Raw genomic sequence first — 12,149 nt, 5'->3', positions numbered from 1 at the left:
TTATGTGTGAATGATTTCGTTGATGTGCGATTGTCGAATTGGAAAGTTTGAAAAGTCTTGAGAATATTCAGCTGATATATAATTGCGATGTGTCTTTGAGCGGTATTCCTCACAGAAAAATCTGGTGTGGCGCACTCACACAACTTTCCTTGCCGTTATGAAAATTGATCACCTGACGCTAGTGTTCCCGCGCATCTCAAGTCTACTTATAAAAACCAAAGATCTGAGCCAGCTGGTGACAGGACAATAACGCTGGAGACATACGAAGTCTGCTATCTCTTCATAGTGAATCATTTAATAGAATCAACACTTGCCAACAGTTTGCAATTGAAATAATAACATTTTCTCGAATTTCGTGCTTATTTTCAATTTTAGGTGAAAATGCTACTGAACATTCATTGTAGAGACTTTTATGCTTAATCTTTTCCACTCAAATTGTTTTGTTTAAATTCTATCTGAAGCCTGATAATTGGGAATCTAAAATCGAACTTTGCATAGATGGGGCGGAGCTCCTTTTTTACAGATATGAGACTTGTGGCAGTTGATAGAGCTTCTCAATGACTATTTCAGGTATAAATTTGATCGAAATTGTTGGAGCCGTTTTTGAGAAAATCTCGAAAAACCCTGTTCTTGACAACATTTTCGCCATTTCAGCCGCCATCTTGAATTGCATTGGATCGAAATTGTTCGTGTCGGATACTTATAGTGTAAGGACCTTAAGTTCCAAATTTCAAGTCATCCGGTTAATTAGGAGATGAGATATCGTGTACACAGACGCACATACACTCATACACCCACACACACACACACACACCAACACACACACACACACACACACACCACACACACACACACACACACAACACACACACACACACACACACACACACACACCACACACACCCACACACCACACACACACAACACACACACACACACACACACACACACACACACACCACACACACACACACACACACACAACACACACACACACACACACACAACACACACACACACACACCACAACACACACACACACACACACACACACCACACCACACACACACACACACACACCACACACACCACACACACCACACAACACACACACACACACACACACACACACACACACACAACACACCACACACACACACACACACCACACACACCACACACACCACACACACACACACACACACACCACCACACACACACACACACATACAGACCAATACCCAAAAACCACTTTTTTGCACTCAGGGGACCTTGAAACGTATAGAAATTCACAAATTGAGCCGCCATCTTGAATTGCATTGGATCGAAATTGTTCGTGTCGGATACTTATAGTGTAAGGACCTTAAGTTCCAAATTTCAAGTCATCCGGTTAATTAGGAGATGTACCTTAATTTATTTTGGAAAGCAATACTTTCCTTACCTATGGTAATAGGGCAAGGAAAGTAAAAATATAGATTATTTCTAGTGATAGTGTCATTCTTCCATCCTTCCTTTTGTGCATTGGAACAAATTGGTCCAACTTTAAGATTCTACTTCACATGCACTAAGGAAGCTGAAAAACAAGCATTTTTCCTGTTCTCTGCTCACTAAAATCTCAAGAATGTAAACAGATATTGACTTGAAAATTTTCATGGTTCATCATTATAGTTTTCCCAAAGATCAACGAATCCAAATCCCATCTCATTCCACCTATTTTTCATCTCTCTCAATCCTGCTCAGACTACGTCTCTCCTTCTTCTACTCGCCTCTCCTCCTCCACTCTATAGTGGGATTCACATTATAATGCTGACTTTATAATTAACTTTATACTTTAATTAACTGTAATTGACTTCATAATAGTATAATTGATTGATATTGGTTTGCTATCCTTGTCTGACATTGAACGAAGCACATACCTATATCCTTTTGTACCTTCGCACTGTTGCCAAATCGTTTGTTGACTATGAGAAACATCATTAACTATTACATAGTTAATCTCATTATTAAATGAGGAAATATATTTTCTTGAGTAAATTCGAGGTGGAGTTGATCATTATTAACAAAAATTAGCAGTTGATTTCACACAAGATAATAATATTATCTTACACAGATAACTTGAATAACTTTATAACCTTGATCATCATAAGTTATTTCAAGTTCAATTTTGTCATGTTCTAACTTCCAATATAGTATCCATATTTTCGATAATAACCATAGATATTGAAATTATGTGTTTGTCAGTTGTAAAAAACAATTACTATTATTATTTTCATTATTATTATTATTATTATCATCGATAGATGTTATTTATTATAATCATTATATAATAACATTATATTATACAGATAACATTATTATAATCAGATAGAAACTATAATAGACTTTCAATTTAGTTTATTGAACACTTTACAAAAATGTTCATTTGTAGTGTTATTATGGAATGTATAACTATTATGATGTAGTATGAAATTTGAATACTCCTCAATTAGCTCTAAGCTAGAGGAGCAACAAAACACTGTATGTATATGATACTATGTAACTTTAAATGAAATAAATTGAAATTGAAATTGAAAATAAAATGAAATCATCATCATTTGATAGAGCTTATCAATGACTATTTTAGGTATAAATTTGATCAAAATCGTTGAAGCTGTTTCGAGAAAATTGCGAAAAAACACTGTTTTTGACAACATTTTCGCCATTTAAGCCGCCATCTTGAATTGGATTTGATCGAAATTGTTCGTATCGGATCCTTATATTGTAAGGACCTTAAGTTCCAAATTTCAAGTCATTGGGGTACCTTAATTTTTTTCGGAAAGCAATACTTTCCTTACCTATGGTAATAGGGCAAGGAAAGTAAAATCCAGTATAATTTATTTCCCACAGAGAACTTGAATCACAGCTATCTAATATAGAAGGCGGTGGTAACTGAGAATCGGCAACTCCGTAGTCCTATAATTCCCACTGACTTCATAACATGAATCTCATTTTAGTAGCTTACCAGGATCAGACTCGATGGGAAAGTAACAGCTTCCGAAATTGACAAGACAGTTGCACGCTTAAAAACTTAACCGAAGCACTATTATCAAGTCGTAAAAGTGTGTAGGCCTACAACTGCTTTCAACAACTTCTATCTGATGGCATTTCAATAGCACAGCACAGTAGTAGTGGTGCTATGGTGAGGTCCACGTTATAATGGCAGTGTTTGATTAGCAATGGTATTGCTATCCTTGTCTATCATTCAACGAAGCGGATAGCGCTATCTCTTTCTCGCTTTGCTCTGTTGCTAGATCATCTTTCAACAATGTAGAATTGATAATTAATTAACAAAATATTTCATCTTGATTATGAAATTATTTAAAAAATATAATTGATTTTTTAAACGAGGATGAACAGTTAATATTACATCAATGAACCTGTATCAGCTACCGTCTATAGAAGGAATTGACAAGACAGAGGATCGGCAACGTTGCTCTGCTATATTTCTCCACTGCCATTATAACGTGGACCTCACTATAGAAACTAGGCCTCTCCAAACCCACTCAAAGTTCAAACGGCGAACTGCATTTGATCGTTAATTGTCTATGACATTTGACAGTTGTGTTCCTCTGCTTATCTCTCCACAAAAACTAAAATGCAGCATGTATCTCATGCTTGTATCCCAAGTGTAGTAGATATTCATTTTTTACAAAGTACACTGTCATGTTGTAGTCACTTCGGAATAGGCACAAAATATGGAAGCATCTGGTGAAATTTAAATGCTTTCACTTGTGAGGCGAGTTCATTTTTCAATCACATCGTTCAACACTCTTGTATTCAGTTCAGTTCATTGCATTAGTTCCAACATTGGAAATGGTAAAAAAAGACAGTGATTGATATCCTTTCACCCATGCATAGGCTCCTTGAAACTAACCTATACCACTAGTAGTTCTGTGAACAGTAGACCTCACGCAGTTTTCTCATCCACTGATGTCACCTGTTCTAGTAGATTCAGTTGAATCACAATTCACAGTTGAATCATAATTTACTCTTATAAACTGTTATTTGTTTGCTCCAAGATCAAAAACTCACTTATGTTAATAAATTCAGTCCATGTTTGAATTTGTATTCCATATGATAATTTCCGGTTATGATCCAGTTCCGTGATAATCTTTCCATCTAATATCTAATAAAAATATTTCTCAACTATTTTTTTTTCAATCAAGATTATTACAAAAAAATCAGAGTATGGAGGAATTCCTTTCTTTTCATATTATCCTTAAAATGCAATATTTCAAAAAAAACCTTGTGTATACATCGACGCGCAGTTGAAAAAGGAATATTCCTGCCAAATCTCATCGAATTCTATCAACGCGTTTGGTTAGTTTCACACTCATTAGGTTCGTTTTGTTTTCGATTTGTTTTCGGCAAATTCCGATAAGTGTGAAACGATAATTCGGTTTGAATTCGGTACCAAATAGAAACCGTATAGAACCGAACGCCCATTTGACTTATAAATTCCATCAGGTTTCAATTCGCTGCTAGCGAGAGGCTCCTTTCACACACTTTCGGTTCGATTCGGTTCGTTTCGTTTTCGGCAAATTCCGATAAGTGTGAAACGATGATACGGTTTGAATTTGGTACCAATTGTTCAATCATCCTATATCAATAACCATTGAAAGTGATTTTATACTGTGGTAGTTATCAATCTGTACTATGATAAAGGAAAGAACTGGCTTATACACGTACGGGATAGGAAAATTATGTTTGACGCATCATCAAGCCTGAACTACTGGACTGATTAACTTGAAATGTTGTATATAAATTCTCAATTAACCGAAGATAGTGTTATAGGCCCATTTTCAATTCTCCAAAATTTCATTACGTGAAGTTTTCAGTTTGTCAAGTTTTGAAATAGTCCCTTGCGAAGCACGGGCTACCTGCTAGTACTGAATGAAAAGACTGATAATTTTTTCAACCACAGATTTAATTGAAAACGAGTTACAATTTTGGTTGTTACACCATTATAAAACCCTGGTAAACTAAAACTGAAGTGAATATCATCAGCTCTTATTAAACTAACGGCTGAGCATTGTTAATGGTGGAATCCGAGGCCTATCAAGGCCAATGACAGACGTTCAACTTGATAGGTCACTGGCTCCACCAATAGCAGTGCTCGGCCGTTAGTCCGTTAGTACTGCTGCTCTGAAAATAAGTTTTAGATCACCAGAGATAATGGTGTAAGAAACAATACTAGTATCTCGAGTTTTAATAAATCTGTGGTTAGAGTCTTTCCATTCAGAATAAGTAATATGTACGGATGAAATATGAATGAATTCAAAATATAGGAATCTCCACCAAAAACAGTAATGAGTTTTAGTTCAACATGACATTTTTACTGCAGTTGGTTACTATGTTTAAATGTTTAAATTGTATTCATAATTTCAACATTCCAGAAAACTGAGTTCAGACATTGTGAATCGTAACTAGAATTCAAATTCAATTTATTGGTCATGTAATTATAATTCAAGTAGAAAAAATGCAATGAAGTTATTAATATGGAACAGTGTGGAAAAGAGTTGAATTCAAAATTTAATTTAATTGTCATGAAATTACAATTCAAGTAGAAAAAAGGCAAGGAAGTTATAAATATGGAACAGTGTGTAAAAGTGTTGAATTCAAAATTCAATTTATTTTTCATGAAATTTCAATTCAAGTAGACAAAATGCAATGATGTTATAAATATGGAACAATGTGGACTATGGACCTTTTGAGTAATCTGACTTCTGAGTAAATATAAAAAGATGGAGCCATCAGCTTTGTCCAAGTAGACAAAAATTGCCTGACAGATAAGGAACCAATGTTAATCAGTTCTGACTTTATAAAATAATAAATAAATAAATGTTTATTTCCCAAAAAAACTTAAACTACTACATCAATTACAGAGAATATTGGATAAATTACAATTACATGCAATAGTCAGAGTGTTAATTCTTTAAAAATTCTTCTAAATTCTTATGATTCTTATAATTCTCTTAATAATTCTTAAATTCTTAATTCCTAATTCCTAAATATTCTCTACATGCTTCTTAGTGTTTTCTGTGCGGATTAATAATTAGTCAGTGTTTAGTAAGTCATTAGGTGGTTAGTTGTTTGAAATATGTTTTCTATTTTCTGTCTCCCTTTGCTCATCAAAGCTCTGAAACATCAATCTCACCAAAGTGCTGAGAAGATTTAGTCTAAAATACTTTTCAGGCTTTTTACTAATTCAGTCTTTATACTATCGCTGATTCTGGTCCTGGGTTTAAATCCCAACAAGGTCATGGTTGTTCCATCATCCAATTTTTTATCACCCACGCACAAGCGAAAGCTCGTGTCGTCATATGGTTGTCCAGCAAAAAATGCTTAAAAAAACTGGAATTCTGAGGTAGTCAAATTACTTTTCCGAATCGACTGTGACGTGTCTGAGAAGTTCACAGATAGCGTGCGTTATCCAAGTAGGTAGACCAAAGGTGAAAAAGCATTCAATGCGTGACGATGAACCAAAAGGGGCGATTTGTCGATTGAACCCGAAAAAGTTCCCAATCTCGTTTAGACCTTTAGACAAATTAATTCAGAGCTAGTCTGCTCCGAAACAAAACTAATTCTCCCTTCCATGCTAAGAGCACACGGACTCAGGTAAGAATGGGCTGTGATGATTCGTGTTTACATGGTTGAAGGTAGGGTTGATTTAGATATTATCTCTGATTTAGACGTGTTTTTTGTCTTTGTGATGTCTAGAACTCATTCACAAGCTTGTATACACTGACTATACAATTCTATGAACAACATCTATTTTTTTCTACATCTTGGAGTCCTACCTTACTAAATACGTCTACAGTCCAGTGAAAACTATTGAGCTTTATTATGTGAAGTATAGATAATTCACAATTATTAATCCATTTGCTTTATGTGAAGTGGAGATAAACCATGCTTAATTTCCTTAATTTTTTTCGACAAAGTAATAGTAGGTTATTTCTACAATAACAATCCATAGTTGGCTATATCATACTTTTGTATAGAATTTATTCATTTATTCATATGCGAATACATTTCAGGTAAAAACAACAGGCATTTGCCCAAAACTGCTTCAAACCTTAATTTCGGATACACAGTCTAAAGGTTATGCTACTTACGTAACTTGAATGATAACTTATTCGCAAACAATTTTGAGTCCACAAAAATATGACGATTGAATAATCCACTATTTATGCATTTGCTGTTATATTATACTACATTAAGTACTACATTATACTTCATCATACAGTTTATACAGTTGCAGTTCACACTACCTTATACAATAGCTACAGTGAGGTCCACGTTATAATGGCTGTGGAGAAAAATAGGAAAAAGACATTGCCGATCCTCTGTCTTGTCAATGCCTTCTACAGAAGGTAGCTTATACAGGTTTATTGATATGACATTAGCGGTTCATTATCGTTTGAAATAATTAATCATATTTTATTTAGCAATAAATTATATTTTTCAATTAATTTCATAATTGAGATGAAATATTTTGTTAATTAATAATTCTTCATTGTTAAAAGACTATCTGGCAACAGAGCAAAGCGAGATGATGTAGCGCTATCAGCTTTGTTGAAAGATAGGCAAGGATAGAAATACCATAGCTAATCAAATACTGTCATTACTGCCTAACGTTGACCTCAATATAGGTAAAGCTCAAAATAAGTAGGTAAGCTCTGTCTACTTACGTTGGGTAAAGTTATCTACTACATTATGCTGTTTCATACTGTTTATTCTACGATAAGCTGGAATAACAAACCCATAATTTTTGAAAATGAGCTATGATTCTGAATTCATTTAATTGTATCATTTTAATTGACAAATTGTTCGAAAGTACCAATTTAGAAGTACAGATTTATGTATATAAAGTTATTAATGGAGGAATAGACATATGATCATCCTCCTCAACAATTTTTTCCTCCCGAAACTTTTTGGAACTTTGATCCTTGAGAGACTTCTAAGAGAGAGACTTAAACTTTTATTTTATTCTCTCTCAAGAAAGCACTGATCGGGAGAGAAAAACTAAGGATACTCCTTGTACTATTTCTCTCCAAAATTTATATAACATTTTTTAAGTCCGAAATAGGGTTATCATTTCACTTTTAGTTCATTTATACTCAAGAACAACAAAGTGAAGGTGGTCCCTAAACAAGATAAAAAGATTGAAGATTATAAAGAATTTAAGAAAAAAATTGAAGAATCATATTTTCAGTGAAGAATCATATTCTCATATTAACAGCATCAATTTAAACCAGATAGTATAGAATGCAAGCATTAATTACATTCTATACTTTCGGCTTGAAAAAAGATGCAATTGAACTGAACTAAACTCATCACCTGGGATCATTGAACCGATCCACTACACTAGATCATTACAAACTTCAATAATTATTATTATCATTATAATGGATGTCTAGATGAACCGATTATAACTATTACTGTAGTGTGGTGCATCATGACATCACCAAGCGATGACTGATGGCTGAGAGAAGAACAAAGTACACTCTTTGTCTCACTTTAATGAATGTACTGCAGGATGTAATTACAGTTGTTGGGAGATAGAGAATGTGGTATTATTCTCATAAGAGTGAGATTGTCGAAATTGCTGTTGTTTTGGCCCCCTGTGGATACACAACACATCAAGTCACAAAATCAACGTAGATTTATTGCCCAATTCTGACACCGTTAATTGTGAATTATTACGGTCTTGTAATGTCTAGATCTCGCTTGACGAGGCACACACGTGACTCCTTATGGGAATTGGAACCGATTCTGGCATTTATTTCGGTCATCGAGCTTTCTGTGAACTTCAGCCTGATGCACTTGATTCTGTCGTCATACCCATTTAGTATAAGCAAACTTGTTATAGTGAGGTCCACGTTATAATGGCAGTGTGTGATTGGCAATGGTATTGCTATCCTTGTCTATCATTCAACAAAGCGGATAGCGCTTCCTCTTTCTCGCTTTGCTCTGTTAACAGATCGTTTAATAGATTAATAGTTAATTAACAAAATATTCCATCTTGATTATGAAAATTCATTATGAGATTATTGTAAATATAATTTCTTGTTTGATAAAATATAATTGATTATTTTAAATGAGAATGAACAGTAAATATTACATCAATAAACCTGTATCAGCTACCGTATGTAGAAGGCATTGACAAGACAGAGGATCGGTAACGTTGATTTCCTATCTTTCTCCACTGCCATTATAACGTGGACCTCACTATAGCACATGACATTTAGTATATGACTTATTGAGTAAGCTTTGCACATTAGGACAGGAATTAGTTTGAGTTTCCGAAAAGTATTCAAACGTTTTACTTTTTGATATGAGCAAAACAGTTTTGTTCCAAATTGATTGATATATGCTCTCATATTCTTAGCATTAGTCTTCAATAATTTTTAGTGTTCCTGCAGTATTCTTGAATAATACAAAGATGCGAGTATGTAATGTAAAATTAATCAACTCTCAGTGAATTTGAAGATAATAATTATTGTAGTTTTTGATCGAACGGTGAAGTAAAAATCTCACCCTGAAATAAACCAGGGACATCCTAAAAACTAAGTGCCGGTTGCACAAGAGCCGGTTAAATTAATCAGGGAAGCCGTTTCTTCTAAAAGACCTTCTCTGATTGGTTCTCGTGAAATTAATCACGGTTGAAATTTTAACGGCTTTTGTGCAACCGGGTCAAAGTGACTCATTATTTTTGCATTCTTCTCTGTACAATAGTGTAGGCCTATACCATTTTTGACTTTTCAATTTCCATACTGTTCTTTTTTCTAGTGTATCATATTTATTCACAGAAACTAAAAAGTTTCATAATATTGGAAACAATCAATCACAAATCCAAGTTTGGAAAACGCAACTTCAGGAATCTCCTGGTGCAATTTTGATGTGTTGTTCAACAGAAAAAGGCAACTGTAGTAGAGAAGAATAGTAATGGTTCTAAATATAATTTATATTTTAATCATGAGAAAAACCCCCACAGTTTCAGGTTTTTTCCCAATGCATCTTCCTTCGAAGATCGAAGTCCCAGTGACAAAGATATAAGAGCATCAGAAGTTCCTCTGATTTTAATAGAAATTGATCAATAGAGTCTACAAGATAATGAGAAAGTGAGAATCTATTCGATTGAAATTCAATAAAATTCCATATTACTGTATCTCCGACTCTTCCTGTTGAGGACTCAACTCTTGAAAATTCAGTTAGATTCAATCTGATAATAATTGTTGGCATAATAGTGATATATTAAGAGATTAATAATTGGTTGACAATTTGGTATAATATTTATACAAAATCAAAGTACGTGGAGTGTTAGAAGTTGTGAATGATAAATTATGATGATAATGAATATGGTGATGAGAAAGTCATGATATTATATATTGTCTGAACGAGTGATGAGGGTCTATATTTATGTTTTAATATTCCAAGATCCTTTGAAATTATGACTCAGCAATTCTTATTATTACATACAACTCTCCAATTATTGATTATTAGATCAATATCACTTGGACTACCTTTCTCAAGCATAGCATCAACAAAAAATGATGATAGATTAATCCTTACATCAAGATAGAGGAAACATTACGTTGATGTTATTGGTTTTTATTCAACTCAAACAACAAGGGATGACTAAGGATTACTACAGTAATTCATTCCTGGGATAATACTGACCGGCTTTTAGATCCTGAGGCACTGTTTTTGTTAACGTTATAATATACCTTTATAATAGATCTTGTCAATATTGATATAATGCTCTGTGTGAAAAGTGTTCCCTCTATAAACATCATACACATTGGAATTGTAAAGTTTAAGCTCCACTGTAATTTGAAATACAGTAGATATTGGTAGATACAGTAGATATAGTAGTTTAGTCTTTAGTTTTTAAGTGGAAATTGGACTTTTTGAAGTGAAAGTGAAATCTTAACCTTATTCTTTTTTGAACCTTCTATTTGTAAAAATTTTGGGAGAAGACAGTTTTGGGCTATGCCTGTTGTCTTCTCCCAATCATATTATATTTATTATAATTATGATCTGTAATGACAATGGAATAAATAAATAAATAAATATTTGATACAGTAGAATAATGGTAGAGCATTGATAATGTTCTGTGTGAAAAGTATTCCCTCTATAAACATAATACATATAGAAATTGTAAAGTTTAAGGTCTACTGTAATTTGTAATGTCAATTGTTATGATTTGGTCTACTATAGTGAGGTCCACGTTATAATGGCAGTGTTTGATTAGCAATGGTATTGCAATCCTTGTCTATCATTCAACAAAGCGGATAGCGCTGTCTCTTTCTCGCATTGGTCAGTTGCTAGATCGTCTTTTAACAATGTAGAATTAGTAATTAATAAACAAAATATTCAATCTTAATTATAGAAATTCATTATAAAATCATTGAAAAATATGATTTCTTGCTTAATAAAATATAATTGAATATTTTAAACGAGAATGAACAGTTAATATTATATCAATAAACATGTATCAGCTTCCGTTTATAGAAGTCATTGACAAGACAGAGGAACGGCAACGTTGTTCTCCTATCTTTCTCCACTGCCATTACACGTGGACCTCACTATAGTAGAGTGTCTCAGTTATTGTTGCTATAAATAATTTACCACCAGGGATTTAGAATGGCCAATGGAAGATACAGTGAGGAGTTGAAAGAAGAAAAGCTGTAGCCATAATATTAATACTATTATCTTGCTGGCCTACCTGTATAGAGGAAACACGGGGGAAATTTAGAACAAGCACGCAATTATTCTAGAAAAATATTCATCATTTTATTATTATTCATATTATTTTCTTTGTGGCCGATTACTCAGATTTGATTCATCATAGCTTTAAAGAGAGAACGCTAGTCGAAAAATCTCAGAGGTAATCAATAGTTGAACAGATACAATCCAATTCAATTTCATTTCCATCAACTAAATGCATAAATAAAACATCCACATTACAATTCAATCCATATAATCAGGAAATAAATATTTCCCCACTTGGACTATCATTGGTCAGTGTGTAGAGAAAGAATTCTCATCTATAATTTATTTCAACTGGGGAGTAAAAAATCCTTCAGAATTCTCACTTACAGAAT

This window comes from Nilaparvata lugens, chromosome 5, assembly GCF_014356525.2.
Source record: "Nilaparvata lugens isolate BPH chromosome 5, ASM1435652v1, whole genome shotgun sequence".
Classification (NCBI taxonomy): Eukaryota; Metazoa; Arthropoda; class Insecta; order Hemiptera; family Delphacidae; genus Nilaparvata; species Nilaparvata lugens.
The sequence above is the reverse complement of the archived record's forward strand: the minus strand, read 5'-3'. Positions refer to the sequence as shown.